Below are 18024 nucleotides of genomic sequence, written 5' to 3' on the forward strand. Positions count from 1 at the left end.
GTACGACGTTTTTTTTATTTTATTTTTTTGACAGAAGAAAAATTAGTACCCCCACCCCCAGCCAAACCAAAATTTTGTCTAGAAAGGCATTGATCTCATTTCAGTAAAGCACAACGTAAATAAATGTGCGAAATATACTACTCGCATCCTTTTTTTCGAATCTGTGAAAAGATGAATTACGGCTCACTGAGCCGTTCAAAATTCAGTCTTTTTTTACAAATGGAAAATTAGTACCCCCTAATACTAAACGTTGAAAATGTGAATATTTAGTCATTTACATATTTAACCAAAATTAACCAAGGGGGGCTAAGTCCCCCTGAAGTTTGAATTTACTAGTAAGATGTTTTCTTTTATTTTATTTTTTTTTACAGAAGGAAAATTAGTACCCCCACCCCCAGCCGAATCCTAAATTTTTCTAGAAAATCAATGATCTCATTTCAGTAAAGCAAAAACTAAAAAAAATTTCGCGAAATATACGACTCGCATCCTTTTTTTTGAATCTGTGAAAAAATGAATTACTGCTCACTGAGTTGTTCAAAATTCAGTCTTTTTTTACAAAAGGAAAATTAGTACCCCCTAATACTAAAAGTTGAAAATGTGAATATTTAGTCATTTACATATTTAACCAAAATTAACCTAGAGGGGCTAAGTCCCCCTGAAATTTTAATTTAATAGTACAAGTTTTTTTTATTTTAATTTATTTTTTTTTGGAAATAAAGAATGAAAGTGTACTCACATTTAAAATTGATGAATCCATTGTTTTCAATGTTATTAATATGAAGTGTACTATAATAAATGTTTTAAAAAATAATTAAAATTGAAATGTAGTGTATGAACATTTTATAGGGTTTTCCAATGACAAATAAAAAAAACGGATATTGAGTAACATAATTACGATCATAATCTCAAAACGTGATTGAGTAAATTAACGTTGCTAATTTTTAAAAAAACCTAATAATAAATTAACTGTATATGGTGTAACCACCTCTCTCTCTGATTGACCACAAAAAATGGGTGTTACCTCAGAAACCCGTCTGGTAAGGCATGTACCGTTCGTAATAATAGGTGACTGACCCTGGTAAGCCATGTATCCGTGAAACTCCACTGGCCATGTAGGCGTGAAATCAGCACCTCCATAATTACGATCAAACTCTCAAAACATGCTTGAGTACATATACGTTGCCAAGTTTAAAAAAAAAACCTACTCCCCAATTTACTGTATGTAGATGAGATACCGCTCTCTCTGATAGACCCCAAAAAAATGGCTTTTTCCTCAGAAACTTGTATGGTAAGGCTTGTAATCAAACTCTCAAAACATGCTTGAGTACATTATATGTTGCCAAGTTTAAAAAAAACCTACTAATCAAGTTACTGTATATGGAGTAACCACCGCTCTCTGATTGGCTCATAAAAAACAGATGTTACCTTGAAAAACCAGTTCGGTTGAGTTATATAATTTCGTGCATGCCCCCAAAACATGTTTGACTACTTTATATCATATCAGTTTTTTTTAAGAATGTACACGTGAACTCATGACGTACATTCATTGTGCAATAGACAACCAAAACAGAAAAAAAACCTGTTTGAGGACATTATATTATTACGACCAAACTCTCAAAACATGCTTGACCACATTATACACTGCCAAATAACTAGTCTGGTAATCTGCCAAGAAAGGTGCCAGGGAATGTAAAGGCCACAAATAACATGGAGATTGCTATATGTCTCCTAGAAATGGTACTTAGATAACTACTCCCCCCCCCCTAGTCAATACCTCGTTCTTTGCGTTAAGTTCAAATCGTGTTCCTATTCTTTAAAAATGACTCCTTAATCACAAAGGCCGTTAATTAGAATAAATATCTCTGACGGAAGTACAAAAAAACTTGTTTTATATTTAATTGCTGATCGTTTTTAAATAAAGTTGGGAAATCCAGTTCCCCCTCCATGGAAGATTCCCTTCCCCCCTCCCCCCGTGAAGTTTCTCCATGTAAAAATTGTGCCAAGTAACTAAAATTCATGATAATTGCTGCGCTAGTTTTTTAAGGCATAGTAACAGAACAGCCAAAGAAGTCGAATCTATTTTTATGAAAGTCATAAGTTGAGCAATTTTCAAATGACTGAAATGAATCAATGAATGGAAGAAAAGATCTTTGCCCTCAGACATATCAGACTCGAAGTCATTTAAAGAATAGAACTTAATAGTGACAGTCTGTTGTAGTTGTACAAAAGAACAAGCTAAGGAATGAATGACTGAAATGAATGATTGAATGGAAGAGAAAAGATCTTTGCCCTCAGACATATCAGACTCAAAGTCATTTACAGAATAGAACTTCATAGTTACAGGCTGTTGTAGTTGTACAAAAGAACAAGCTGCACCTTCGCCCTCAACCTTAGGAGCAAAATATAACTATTTGAATTTTTTTTAGTTATTTTGTGTTAAAAAAAAAATTAAGTTAAAAAATTTTTAGTTTCTGTTAAAATGTCACAGCTGTTCACTTTTCTCTGACTAATATCAGTGGACATGTTTGAACCAGTGATCTCTCGATCTGATGTCTAATGGTCTAAGCTATAGCTGTTAGGACTTTTAATAAGGCTTCCTATCTTAATAATACGGCCCTTGTGTTTCAGTAGCCGTTCTTAAAAAAATGGGACAAACAGTAGAAATATTACATAAACAGCAAGGTATTGAAGAGGAGGCAACCCTTCATATACGGAATAATTTCTGTTCGGTTTGATATACGTATATGAGGGGATTTGCTCCCTGGTCTCTTTACGCTAAAATCACAAAGGCCATTTAATTAGAATAAATAGCTCTTTTAAAAGTACTAACAAAAACTTTAGCGTAAAGAGTGAGGTATTGACGACAAGGCGAACCCCCTAATATAAGCAATTTCTGTTAGTAAAGCTTTTCGTGTTCTTCCTTACTTTCAGTTGAAGAAACATTTTTTTTTTTAATTTAATTTCTGATCGTTTTTTATATAATGCTGGGAAATCCGGCACCCCCTTCATGAAAAATTCCCTTCCCCATGAAAAATTCCTCTATGGAAAGATCCTCCTACGTAAACTCCTCCCCCAGCCCCCCCCCCCCCTACCAGAAAAAATCCACCCGGAAAATATCTGTATACTTCGCAATAACCTATACTATATGTAAACAATGGGCAAAGTTCGAAACTTGCAGCCCTTCCACTTGGGGCTGTGGGGGGTTAAGTCATCCTTAAAGACATAGTTTCTACATTTTTTGAGTAGGCTGAACCAAATGGCTATCTCAAAATTTCAATCAAGTGACTTTGGTAAAAAAAAATGGGCGTGGAAGTGGGTCTAGCTGCCCTCCAGTTTTTTGGTCACTTAAAAGGCCACTAGAACTTTTAAGTTCCGTTTGAATAAGCCCTCTCACAATATTCTATGACCACTGGGTCGAAACGAACCCCTGAAAAAAAAACACGCATCATGATCTTTCTTCGAGCAAAAATGCAAATTTTCACCTTTTTGCACATAAACTTCTTTAATAGGGTTCTCTGATAAGCTGAATGTGATGGTGTAATTTTCGTTAAAGTTAATTAAAAATGCAAAATTACACATTTTTGCAGATAGGAGTTTGAAGCTTCTTTAATAATGTTCTTTGATAAGCTGAATCTGATGGTGTGATTTTCGTTAAAGTTAATTAAAAAAATTTGCAATTAAAACAAAATTTTATTGTTTAAAAAAATTGAGTTGTGAGAAAGTCAAACTTTAGCGTAAATAACGAGGTGTTGAGGAGGGGACAGCCCCTTTCATATACGGAATAATTTCTGTTCATTTGAGGTTTTAACGTCGTTCCTTACTTTCAAATAAAAAAAACTTGTTTTTTTTTTATTTCATTTGTGAACGTTTTTGAATTAATGCAGGTTTTGATTTTGGCTCACCGTGCATGGATAATTAGAACGAAATTTGCATATTAATTTTACTTTTATTTGGTTAAATGGCTTTCTCGAAACTTGTTGAATTTTATTTACGAACGTTTTTATTAGTAATAAATATACGTAACTTACAAATTAAATTACGTTACGAACTTCTATATTCACATATTTTTAATACGTATATTAGGGGATATGCCCCCTAGTCAATACCTTGCTCTTTAATCTAAAGTTTGAATTATTTTCCAATTCTTTAAAAATATCCCCTCAATCACAAAGGCCGTTAATTAGAATAAATAGCTCTTATGAAAGTACTAAGAAATCTTTGGCTTAAAGAGCAAGGCATTGACTATAAGGTGAACCCAATCATAGAGCTAATATTTTTTTGTTCGTTTTAAGTTTTGATGTTGCTCCTTACTTTCAGTTGGAAAACTTGTTTTTTTATATTTAATTTCTGATTTTTTTTAAATAATGATGGGAAATCCGGCACCCCCGTCATAGCGATATCCCTTCCTCCATGACAACTTTCTTCATGAAAAAAACCTCCCATATAACTCCCGACCCACCCCCAGCCCCCACTACTAGAAAAAATTCCCCCTGAAAATGTCTGTATACTTCCAAATAACCAATACTATATGTTAACATTAGTAGAATGTATCTATGGAATTCCATGGAAGCTCTACACCTTTTCAAAGAGAGTGAGTATCCTCTCACACCTATACTTCCTTGGTACCTTTCCAAACAAAGTGATAAAAACATGTCTTTAGTAACTTCGTTCATCATGATAGTGTATAAGGTTTCACGCCTACATTCACCCCTACAAGAATATACAGTGCAGTTTTACGTGCACATTGCAAAAAGCGACCAATCCTTTACCTATAAAGTGGTCACACACATTTTGAAACTATAGTTGAGATTGTATAGTGCATGCAGAAAAACACTAGCTTAGAAATTTAGGACTTTTTTTCTCATGAGGAAGATGGAGTTCAAGGAAGATTTACTCCTCTCTCTCTCTCTATCTCTATCCCACTAAATTTGTTGTTGTTGGTAGCTCAGTTTCATTGTGGCAGTGAGAGTGTCAACACATGAAAAAATGTTCCATACATGTCCGCTATGCATGTACACACTGGGGAGCTGGTGATCATGTGAGAATTGTATAATGATTGATGAGTATGAAGTGTAGATTTTGCAACCCGTGTAAATTGCATAGAGGATATCCTGTACAAATTAAAGGTTGTAATTCCTGTCTTGAAGAGTCATCAGTGGGAGAATACATATCCTGGTATGATTGGAAAGAATCCTAAGTGTGATTTTAGTTTATTGCTAAGAGATTGGTATCGTCGTGGTTTTAGATTGTTCTGGGATGAGGAACCGGGTCAGCGATTCAACTGTTGGAACAACCAAAGAATTTGGTTTCTACGTCATCGTTGTGAAAACAATGGCTACTATGATGATAAGTCCACTGATTTTTATTTGGCTGTGACGGAATGTGATTCGCCACTTGAGGACACTGTTTATGACATTGCTTCAAATAAGCAAATTGAAACATGTGAATTCTATAAAATGAATGAGAATAGTATCATTGACTATACAAAGAGATATGATAAGAGTGAAGTTACACTCTACTGTAGAAAATGCGACCCTGGCATTGCAGCACATCAGGATCAATATACCCTGAATTCAGATAATCTACCTATATTAGTTGTTATCGACAAATACCTATACCAAGTAGACGATGAAATCTAAAGAGTTGAAAAGTCGTTTTTATCATGTACATACATTATTTTTATTAATAAACAATTTCACATACATTTTTAGAACATTTTATTCATAGGGCCCTAAAATCAATATTAAATACGCTTGTAAGTATATTTTCCACTAGAAAGCCGCTTAATCGAGGTAAGTAAACGTAGATTTCGAGAAACAGCTTGTAGGTATAGCCAAGACATCTGAACATGAAAAAGAGTAGTGTATGAAAGCCACATGTCTTGGTCTTTAAATCCTGTACTCTCATTTGATTTTGAATAATTGTTTTTCCACTGCTTTCAATAAAGTTGCTGATGTATGGAGTGTAGAATTTATACGATAGGCCACGAGGATCAAAAAATTCAATATTATTCACTTTTTGAAAGATGCATAGCCAGTGGCTGGTCTTCAAAGTCGATAGACTGCTATTAACAATGATTAGGATATTGTTAACACCTGGAAATGTTTCAATAAAGTCCCATGGTATGCAATAGGACTTGTACTGGAACATGTATGGATCCATATTAAATACGCGGATTATTTGGTTTGTGTTCATGGCGCTATGTCTAGTAGAACACTGCCGTCGGGTGTGATTTCCCAATAGGTTTCAAATTGACTCAATGATATTAGCGTGATACTCTCAGTCAAAGCATCGGCAAATGTACACTCTAAACGTACATTCCCTGTTCGTACTATGCTCATATCCTGGGTCCCAAACAAGTCCAAAACAATTACACCATGATTTTTTGAAAACATTGAATCGGTTATTCCATTTTCAAATATTTGGGAGTCATGATTTAGGGATTGCATGGTCAACTCGTATAGAGTTTTATAGGTTTTTTGTCAAATGAGTGTACAGTGGAATAACATTCACTTTGTACACACGGCTAGATAGACCGAAAAAATTAAAATCTTGGGGGGATTCAGTCCAGGATCAAACGGCACTGCCACTCTTCACAAAGGCCAAAGAAAATTTTGATGGGATTTCTCCATTGATAAATGATGAATCGCTATAGCTACGAGAGCCGGCGGCAATGTGACGTTGATTGGTGATTGTATGGGGGACAAGAAGTTTAATGTTGTTGCCATTGGCTCTTAGCTTTTCTACTGCCAATGCAATAGAGCTCATAACAATAATTTTTCAACCACAAATTTACAGTACATCTTTTTTGGTACCTCAACACCAAGAAATACTTTTTAAAAGACATTTCAGAGCAAGTTACTTTCTTAACGTTCCTCCTAAACCCATTTTCCAACTTGAAATACTTACCTTTTTAACCCGCAACTATACTTTACATCTTTTTGGATACCTCAACACCAAGAAATACATTTAAAATACCATATCAGATCAAGTTACATTCTTAATGTCCCTCTTAAGACCATTTTCCAACTAGAAGTACATATCTTTGTCACCCACAACTATACTTTACAGCTTTTTGGATACCTCAACACCAAGAAATACTTTTCAAAGACCATTTCAGAGCAAGTTACATTTCTTAATATCCCTCCTAAACCCATTTTCCAATTTGAAGTACTTATCTTTTTCACCCACAACTATACTTTAAAGCTTTTTGGATACCTAAACACCGAGAAATTCTATTCAAAGACAATTTCAGAGCAAGTTATATTATTAATGTGCATCCTAAACCCATTTTCCAAGTTTAAGTACTTATCTTCTGTACCCATCACTATACTTTACAGCTTTTTGGATACCTCAACACCAAGAAATGCTTTTCAAGGACCATTTCAGAGAAAGTTAATTTCATAATGACCATACTAAACACATTTTCCAAGTTGAAGTATGTATCTTTTTCACCCACAACTATACTCTACAGCTTCATGGATACCTCAACACCTAGAAACACTTTTCAAAGACCATTTTAGAAGAAGTTACTTTCTTAATGACCCTCCTAAACCCATTTTCCAACTTGAAGTACATATCTTTTTCACCCGCAACTATGCTTTACAGCTTTTTTTATACCTCCTCACAAATAATTTCTGATAATTTTACCTGTCTGATAAATCTCCAGTTATATTGGAAATTATAAAACAATTTTTCAACTAGAATAATTTTTCTCAGTCACACACAAAGTAACTTGACATCCATTTTGTTACCTCACAACCATTAAACACAATTAAAAGGAACAGTCAGAGCAATTTACTTTCTAATTGTCACTCCTAAACTCATTTCCCAACTTGAAGTAATTATCTTTTTCACCCAGAACTATAGTTTAAAGCTTTCTGGATACTTTAACACCAATAAATACTTTTCAAATGACATTTCAGAGAAAATTAGGTTCTAAATTTCCCTCCTAAACCCATTTTCCAACTTGAAGTACTTCTATTTTTCACCCACAACTATACTTTCAAGGTTTTTGGATACCTCAACGCCAAGAAATACTTTTCAAAAGACATTTCCGAGAAAGTTATTTTTTTAATTTCCCTCTTAAACCCATTTTCCACTATGAAGTACATATCTTTTTCACACACAGCTATACTTTACAGATTTCTGGATACATCAACATCATGAAACACTTTTTAAAGACCATATAAGAGCACGTTACTGTCGAACTGTCCCTCCTAAACCCATTTTCCAACTTGAAGTACTTATCTTCTTCACCCACAACTATATCTTTTTCACCCACAACTATACTTTACAGCTTTTTGGATACCTCAACACCAAGAAATACTTTTCAAAGACCATTTCAGAGCAAGTTACTTTCTTATGTCCTTCCTAAACACATTTTCCAACTTGAAGTACTTATCTTTTTCACCCACAACTAGACATTACAGCTTTTAGGATACCTCAACACCAAGAAATACTTTTCAAAGACCATTTCTGAGCAAGTTCTTTTCTTTATGTCCCTCCTAAACCCATTGTCCAGCTTCATGTACATATATTCTTTAGATAGAATGATACTTAAATTATCATTGTATACCTACAAAACAATAAATAATACTAAATGACTATTTCATACAAAGTCAAACACTCAGTATTCATGCTAAACCAAATTTAAAGCTTAAAGTAAATCTATAGTTAATAAACGGAGTGTCTTTTACAATTGTTTTAAAAAAATAATAAAAAGATTTACTTTCAACGACAATTTCGGAGCAAGTTCCGTTCTTAATTACCCTCCTAAACCCATTTACCAACTTGAAGTACTGATGTTTTTCACCATAAACAATATTTGGCATCAATTTGTGTACCTCAATTCCAATAAATAATATTCATATAACGCTTCAGAGCAAGTTAAATAATTAATGTCACTCCTAAACCCATTTCCCAACTTAAAGTACTTATCTTTTTCCCCCACAAATATACTTTACAGCTTTTAGGATGCCACAACACCAAGAAATACTTTTCAAAGACAATTTCAGAGCAAGTTACTTTCTTACTGTCCCTCCTAAACCCATTTTCCAACTTGAAGTACATATATTTTTCACCCACAACTCTACTTTACAGCGTTTTCGATACCTCAACACCAAGAAATACTTTTAAAAGACAATTTCAGAGCAATTTTCTTTATTAATGTCCCTCCTAAAGCCATTTTACAACTTGAATGACGTATGTTTTTCACCCTCAATTATTCTGTACAGCTTTTTTGATATCAAATCACCAAGAAATTCATTTAAAAGTACATTTCAGAGCACTTTACGTTCTTAATGTCCCTGCTAAACTCTCTTTCCAACATGGAAGTACTGTTCTTTTTCACCCAGAATTATAATTTATAGTTTTTTGGATACCTCGACAACAATAAATACTTAGGTTAGGCTAGATTAAATTAGGTTAGATTAGGTTAGGTTAAGTTAGGTTATGTTATCCTACGTACGCTTCACTTAGGTTAGGTTAGGTGAAAGACAGGCAAAAAGTTAGGTGAATGGTTAGGTTAGGATAGACTAGATTAAGTTTGGTTAGGTTAATTTAGGTTAGGCCAGGTTAGCCTATGTCTGCGCGCGAACGTAGGCGAACCTAGCCTTACCTAACCTAACCTAACTTAACTTAATCTAGTCTAACCTAACCTAACCAGTCACCTAAATTTTTACCTGTCTTTCACCTAACCTAAGTGAAGCGTAGGTGGGATAACATAACTTAGACTAACCTAAATCAACCTATCTTAATTTAATCTAGTCTAACCTTAGTCTTTCTTGGTCTTGAGGTATCCGTACAGATGTATAGTATAGTTTTGAGTTAAAAAGAAAAGTAGTTCATGTTGTAAAATGTCTTTAGGAGGGACATTAAGAACGTAAGTTTCTCTGAAATGGTCTTTGAAAAGTATTTCCGGGTGTTGAGGTATCCAAAAAGTAATACGGCGAAGCTATGGGTGAACAACAGATGTACTTCAAGTTGGATACTAGATTTATGATAAATATTTAGAAAGTAATTTTTTCTGAAATGGTCTGCGAACTTTGTTTTTTGCTGAGTAGACAACCACCAATCTTTAAATTAGAGTGTAGATTGACATTGATAATTAATTCAAGTTGGAAAATGGGTTTAGGAGGGACATTAAGAAAGTAACTTGCTCTGAAATGGTCTTTGAAAAGTATTTCTTGGTGTTGAGGTATCCAAAAAGCTGTAAAGTATAGTTGTGGGTGAAAAAGATACGTACTTCAAGTTAGAAAATGGGTTTAGGAGGGAAATTAAGAAAGTAACTTGCTCTGAAATGGTCTTTGAAAAGTATTTCTTGGTGTTGAGGTAACCAAAAAGCTGTAAAGAATAGTTGTGGGTGAAAAAGATAAGTACTTCAAGTTGGCAAATGGGTTTAGGATGAAAATAAAGAAAGTAACTTGCTCTGAAATTATATTTGAAAAGTATTTCATGTTGGTGAGGTATCCAAAAGCTTTAAAGTACAGTTTTGGGGAAAAAAGATAAGTACTTCATCTTTGAAAATGGGTTTAGGAGGGACATCAAGAATGAAACTTGCTCTGAAATGGTCGTTGTAAAGTATTTCTTTGTGTTGAGGCATCCAAAAAGCTGTAAAGTATAGTTGTGGGTGAAATAGATAAGTACTTCAAGTTGGAAAATGGGTTTAGGAGGGAGATTCAGACTGTAACTTGCTCTGAAATGGTCTTTGAAAAGTATTTCTTGGTGTTGAGGTTTTCAAAAAGCTGTACAGTATAGTTGTGGGTGAAAAAGATAAGTACATCAAGTTGGAAAATGGGTTTAGGAGGGACATTAAGAAAGTAATTTGCTCTCAAATGGTCTTTGAAAAGTATTTCTTGGTGTTGAGGTATCCAAAAAGCTGTAAAGTATAGTTGTGGGTGAAAAAGATAAGTACTTCAAGTTTGAAAATGGGTTTAGGAGGGACATTAAGAAAGTAACTTGCTCTGAAATGGTCTTTGAAAAGTATTTCTTGGTGTTGAGGTATCCAAAAAGCTGTAAAGTATAGTTGTGGCTGAAAAAGATAAGTACTTCAAGTTGGAAAATGGGTTTAGGAGGGACATTAAGAAAGTAACTTGCTCTGAAATGGTCTTTGAAAAGTATTTCTTGGTGTTGAGGTATCCAAAAAGCTGTAAAGTATAGTTGTGGGTGAAAAAGATAAGTACTTCAAGTTGGACAATGGGTTTAGGAGGGACATTAAGAAAGTAACTTGCTCTGAAAAGGTCTTTGAAAAGTATTTCTTGGTGTTGAGGTATCCAAAAAGCTGTAAAGTATAGTTGTGGGTGAAAAAGATAAGTACTTCAAGTTGGAAAATGGGTTTAGAAGGGACATTAAGCAAGTAACTTGCTCTGAAATGGTCTTTGAAAAGTATTTCTTGGTGTTGAGGTATCCAAAAAGCTGTAAAGTATAGTTGTGGGTGAAAAAGATAAGTAGTTCAAGTTTGAAAATGGGTTTAGAAGGTACAATAAGAATGTAACTTGCTCTCAAATGGTCTTTGAAAAGTATTTCTTGGTGTTGAGGTTTCCAAAAAACTGTAAAGTATAGTTGTGGGTGAAAAAGATAAGTACTTCAAGTTGGAAACTTGGTTTAGGAGGGACATTAAGAAAGTAACTTGCTCTGAAATGGTCTTTGAAAAGTATTTCTTGGTGTTGAGGTATCCAAAAAGCTGTAAAGTATAGTTGTGGGTGAAAAAGATAAGTACTTCAAGTTGGAAAATGGGTTTAGGAGGGACCTTAAGAAAGAAACTTGCTCTGAAATGGTCTTTGAAAAGTATTTCTTGGTGTTGAGGTATCCAAAAAGCTGTAAAGGATAGTTGTGGGTGAAAAAGATAAGTACTTCAAGTTGGAAAATGGGTTTAGGAGGGTCAGTAAGAAAGTAACTTGCTCTGAAAGGGTCTTTGAAAAGTATTTCTTGGTGTTGAGGTATCCAAAAAGCTGTAAAGTATAGTTGTGGGTGAAAAAGATAAGTACTTCAAGTTGGAAAATGGGTTTAGGTGGGACATTAAGAGAGTAACTTGCTCTGAAATGGTCTTTGACAAGTATTTCTTGGTGTTGAGGCATCCAAAAAGCTGTAGAGTATAGTTTTGGGTGAAAAAGTTAAGTACTTCAAGTTGGAAAATGGGTTTAGGATGGACATTAAGAAAGTAACTTGCTCTGAAATGGTCTTTGAAAAGTATTTCTTGGTGTTGAGGGATCCAAAAAGCTGTAAAGTATAGTTGTGGGTGAACAAGATTAGTACTTCAAGTTGGAAAATGGGTTTAGGAGGGACATTAAGAAAGTAACTTGCTCTGAAATGGTCTTTGAAAAGTATTTCTTGGTGTTGAGGTATCCAAAAAGCTGTAAAGTATAGTTGTGGGTGAAAATGATAAGTACTTCAAGTTGGAAAATTTGTTTAGGAGGGACATTAAGAAAGTAACTTGCTCTGAAATGGTCTTTGAATAGTATTTCTTGGTGTTGAGGTATCCAAAAAGCTGTAAAGTATAGTTGTGGGTGAAAAAGATAAGTACTTCAAGTTGGAAAATGTGCTTCGAAGGGTCAGTAAAACTGTAACTGGCACCGAATTGGTCAATGTAAAGTGGGTCATTGTTTTGTGGTAACCAAAAAGCTGTAAATTATATATTTGGGTTAAAATGTTAAGTACATATAGTTGGTTTATTTTTTTATGAGTGTCTTAAAGTAAGTAAATATCCCATAAATGGTCTTTTTATAGTATTTTCTTGGTTTTTTGTTATCAATCAAGAAGGAGAGTCTGTTTGAGGGTGAAAAAGATAAGTACTTCAAGTTGGAAAATGGGTTTAAGAGGGAAATTAAGAAAGTAACTTGCTCTAAAATGTCATTTGAAAAATATTTCTTGGTGTTGCTGTATGCTAACCTCTTGTCTGTATAGTGTTGGGTGTTAGTGATAAGTCCTTCGAATTGGGAATTGAATTCAGAAGGGACATAGAGTTTGGAGCGAGCACTGACTTGGCCAATGTAAAGTGCATCTAGTTGATTAGGTATCCAATAAGCTGTAATATATAGCATATGGTGAAAAAGATAAGTACTTCAAGTTGGAAAATGGGTGTAGGAAGTACCTTAAGAAAGTAACGAGCTCTGAAATGGAATATGAAAAGTAAATATCGATGTTTAGTTAACCAAAAAGCTTTAAATTATAGGTGATGTGTAAATAGATATGTACTTCATTGTCGACAATTTGGTTCGTAGTGACATTAATACAGTAACGATCTTTGAAATGTATTTTGAAGAGTATTTAATGGTAGTGATGTATCAAAAAAACTGTAAAGTGTAGTTGAGGGTGAAGATGATAACTATTTAAAATTGGACAATGGTTGTAGGACGGTAATTAAGAAAGTAATTTTTTCTAAAAGGGTCTTTGAAAAGTATTTATTTGTGTTGAGTTATACAAAAAACTATAAATTATTTTTTTGGGGTAAAAAGATATGTACTTCAAGTCGGAAAATTGGTTTCTGAGGGATATTTATAAAGCAACTTGCTCTGAAATGGTCTTTTAAAATTATTTCTTGGTGTTGAGTTATCAAAATAGCTGTAAAGCATAGTTGTGTGTAAAAAAGATAAGTACTTCAACTTGGAAAATGTGTTTAGGAGGGAAATTAAGAAATTAACTTTCTCTGTAATGGTATTTGAAAAGCATTTCTTGGTGTTGAGGTATCCAAAAATCTGCAAAGTATAGCTTTGCGTGAAAAAGATATGTACTTCAAGTTGGAAAATGAGTTTAGGAGGGACATTAAGAAAGTAACGTTCTCTGAAATGGTCTTCGAAAAGTATTTCTTGGTGTTGAGGTAACCAAAAAGCTGTAAAGTATAGTTGTGGGTAAAAAAGATAAGTACTTCAACTTTTAACATGTGTTTAGGAGGGAGAGTAATAAACTAACTTTCTCTGAAATGGTCTTTGAAAAGTATTTTTTTGTGTTTAATCATCCAAAAAACTTTAAACTATAGTTTTGGCTGAAAAAGATAAGTCTTTCAAGTTCGAAAATGTGATTAGAAGACAGAATAAGAATGACACTCGCTATGAAAGTTTGTTTGAAATCTATTTCTTTGTGTTGAGTTTTACAAAAAAATGAACAGTGTAGTCGTGGGTTAAAAAGTTAAGTACTTCAAGGTGGAATACGGGTGTAGGAGGGTCATTAAGAACGTAAGTAGCTCCAACTTATTCTTTTAGAAGTATTTTTACGTGTTGAGGCAACAATAACTCTAGAAAGTAGAGGTGTGGGTGAACCAGATAAGTACTTCAAGTTGGAAAAGTTGCTTAAGAGGGACAATTAGAACGGAACTTGCTCTGTTATCGTATTTGAAATGTATTTCTTTGTGTTGAGGTATCAGCATATCTGTACAGTATAGTTGTGGATGAAAAAGATAATAACTTCAAGTTGGAAAATGTGCTTAGGAAGGACATTAAGAAACTAACTTTCTCTTACATGACTTTTTAATAGTATTTATTTTCTTTTATGTATAAAAAAAGCTTTAAATTAAAGTTGATGTTGTAAAATATCATTACTACAAGGCTGAAATATGGGGTTTAAGTGAGATTAATAAATTAGCTTGCTCTTAAATTGTAATTGAAAAGTATTTCTAGGTTTTGAGGTAACAAAAAAGATGTAATGTATAGTTGTGTGTGAAAAAGATAAGTACTTCATGTTTAAAAAAGGGTTTATGAGTGAAATTAAGAAAGGAGCTGGATCTGAAATGTTCATTGAAAAGTACTTCTGGCTGCTTCTTTATCCTAATATCTTTATAGCATAGTTTAGGATAAAATTGATAACTAATTCAACTTTGAAAATGTGCTTAGAATTGAAAATAATTATATATCGTGTTCTGACATTTTTATTCAAATTTTTTTATGTGTTTTGAGCTATACATACGGATACAAAATATATTTTTTGGTGAAATCGATAAATACATCAAGTTGGGAAATGGTATGTGGAGGTACTTTAATATAGAAGCTAGCTATGTAATTTCATTTTTCCGTCTATACTGTGATTTTATTTTAACTAATTTAAGACAATTATAGGTGGGTGTGATATAGTAAATAACTTACAATTTGTAAAATGGTTTAGAATTGACAGTAATAAAGTAACTTTATCTAAAAAGGTCTTTGAAAAGTATTTCTTGGTGTTGAGGTACCAAAAAAGTTGTAAAGTATAGCTGTAGGTGAAAAAGATAAGTACTTCAATTTGGACATTGGGCTTAGGAGGGACATCAAGTTATTAAACTGCACTGAATGTTAATTGAAAAGTATTTCTTGGTGTTTAGGTAAACCAAAAGACGTAAAGTATAGCATATGTTGAAAAAAAAAAGTACTTCAAGTTAGAAAATGTGTTTAGGAGGGAAATTAAGAAAGGAAATTTCTCTGAAATGTCTTTTGAAAAGTAATTCTTGGTGTTGAGGTATCCAAAAAGCTGTAAAGTATAGTTGTGGGTGAAAAAGATATGTACTTCAAGTTGGAAAATGGGTTTATGAGGGAGATTAAGAAACTAACTTGAACTGAAATGATCTTTTGAAAAGTATTTCTTGGTGGTGAGGTATCCAAAAAGCTGTAAAGTATAGTTGTGGGTGAAAAAGATAAGTACTTCAAGTTGGAAAATGGGTTTAGGAGGGACATTAAGAAAGAAACTTACTCTGAAATGGTCTTTGAAAAGTATTTCTTGGTGTTGAGTTATCCAAAAAGCTGTAAAGTATAGTTTTGGCTCAAAAAGATAAGTACTTCACGTTGGAAATTGGGTGTAGGAGGGTTATTAAGAAAGTAACTTTTTCTTAAATGTTCTTTGAAGAGTATTTCTTGCTGTTGAGGTATCCAAAAACTGTAAAGTATAAATGTGGGTGAAAAAGATAAGTACTTCAAGTTGGAAAATGCGTTTAGGAGGGACATTAAGAAAGTAACTTGCTCTGAAATGGTCTTTGAAAAGTATTTCTTGGTGTTGAGGTACCAAAAAAACTGTAAAGTATAGTTGTGGGTGAAAAAGATTAGTACTTCCAGTTGGAATAGGGGTTTATGAGGGGTATTAAGAAAGTATCTTTCTCTGAAATGGTCTTTGAAATGTTTTTGTTGGTGTTGAGGTATACAAAAAGCTGTATAGTATAGTTATGTGTGAAAAAGATAAGTACTACAAGTCTGAAAACAGGTTTAGGAGGGACATAAAGAAAATAACTTGCTCTGAAATGTCTTTTAAAAAGCATTTCTTAGTGATGAGGTATCCAAAAAGCTGTAAAGTACTTCAAGTTGGAAAATGGGTTTAGGAGGGATATTGAGAATGTAACTTGCTCTGAAATGGTCTTTGAAAAGTATTTCTTGGTGTTGAGGTATCCAAAAAGCTGTAAAGTATAGTTGTGGGTGAAAAAGATAAGTACTTGAATTTGCAAAATGGGTTTAGGATTAACATTAAGAAAGTAACTTGCTCTGAAATGGTATTTGAACAGTATTTCTTGGTGTTGAGGTAACCAAAAAGCTGTAAAGTATAGTTGTGAGTGAAAAAGATAAGTACTTCAAGTTGTAAAATGGGATTAGCACGAAGATTAAAAAAAAAAATTTCTCTGAAATGTATTATGAAATGTATTTCTTTGTGTTGACGTATCCAAAAAGCTGTACAGTAGAGGTGTGGGTGAAAAAGATAAGTACTTCAAGTTGTAAAATGGGTTTAGGAGGGACATTAAGAAAGTAACTTGGTCTGAAATGGCATTTGAAAAGTATTTCTTGGTGTTGAGGTATCCAAAAAGCTGTAAAGTATAATAGCGGGTGAAAAAGATAAGTAATTCAAGTTGGAAAATGGGCTTAGGACGGATATTAAGAAAGTAACTTGCTCTGAAAGGGTATTTGAAAAGTATTTCTTGGTTTTGAGGTATCCAAAAGCTGTAAAGCACAGTTGTGGGTGAAATAGATATGTACTTCAAGTTGGAAAATGGGTTTAGGAAAGACATTAAGAAAGTAACTTGCTCTGAAATGGTCTTTGAAATGTATTTCTTGGTGTTGATGTATCCCAAAAGCTGTAAAGTATAGTTGTGAGTGAAAATGATAAGTACTTCAAGCTGCAAAATGTGTTTAGGATGGACATTAAGAAAGTAACATGCTCTGAAATGGTCTTTGAAAAGTATTTCTTGGTGATGAGGTATCCAACAAGCTGTAAAGTATAGTTGTTGTTGAAATAGATAAGTACTTCAAGTTGCATAATGGGTTTAAGAGGTATATTCAGAAAGTAACTTACTCTGAAATGGTCTTTGAAAGGTATTTCTTGGTGTTGAGGTATCCAAAAAGCTGTAAAGTATAGTTGTGGATGAAAAAAGATAAGTACTGCAAGTTGGAAGATGGCTTTAGGAGGGACATTAAGAAAGTAACTTGCTCTTAAATTGTCTTTGAAAAGTATTTCTTGGTGATTAGGTATCCAAAAAGCTGTAAAGTATAGTTGTGGGTGAAAAAGATAAGTACTTCAAAGTTGCAAAATAGGTTTAGGAGGAACATTAAGAAAGTAACTTGCTTGTCTTAGTCGATTACGTAATTCTATGCCCATAAATGGATTCTCGTCAGGACCTCCTGATAGGGTTCTACCGATTATGTAATCAATTTCTCAGAAATCAATTTGTCTTAGTCGATTACGTCATTCTATGCCCATAAATGTATTCACTTCATGATATTCTGATATGGTTCTACCGATTATGTAATCAATTTCTCAGAAATCCATTTGTCCTAGTTGATTACGTCATTCTATACCCATAAATGGATTCCCGTCACGTGCTCCTGCTAGGGTTCTACCGATTATGTAATCAGTTTCTCAGAAATCCAAATGTCTTAGTAGATTACGTAATTCTATACCAATAAATGTATTCCCGTAATGACCTTCTGATAGTGTTCTACAGATTAAGTAATCAATTTCTCAGAAATCAATATGTCAGAGTTGATTACGGCATTCTATTCTCATAAATTGATTCCCGTCATGACCTACTGATTGGGTTCTACTGATTATGTAATCAATTTCTCAGAAATCCATTTGTCCTAG

Source organism: Artemia sp. Qi Xiang Cuo, chromosome 4, assembly GCF_049724085.1.
Source record: "Artemia sp. Qi Xiang Cuo chromosome 4, ASM4972408v1, whole genome shotgun sequence".
NCBI lineage: Eukaryota > Metazoa > Arthropoda > Branchiopoda > Anostraca > Artemiidae > Artemia > Artemia sp. Qi Xiang Cuo.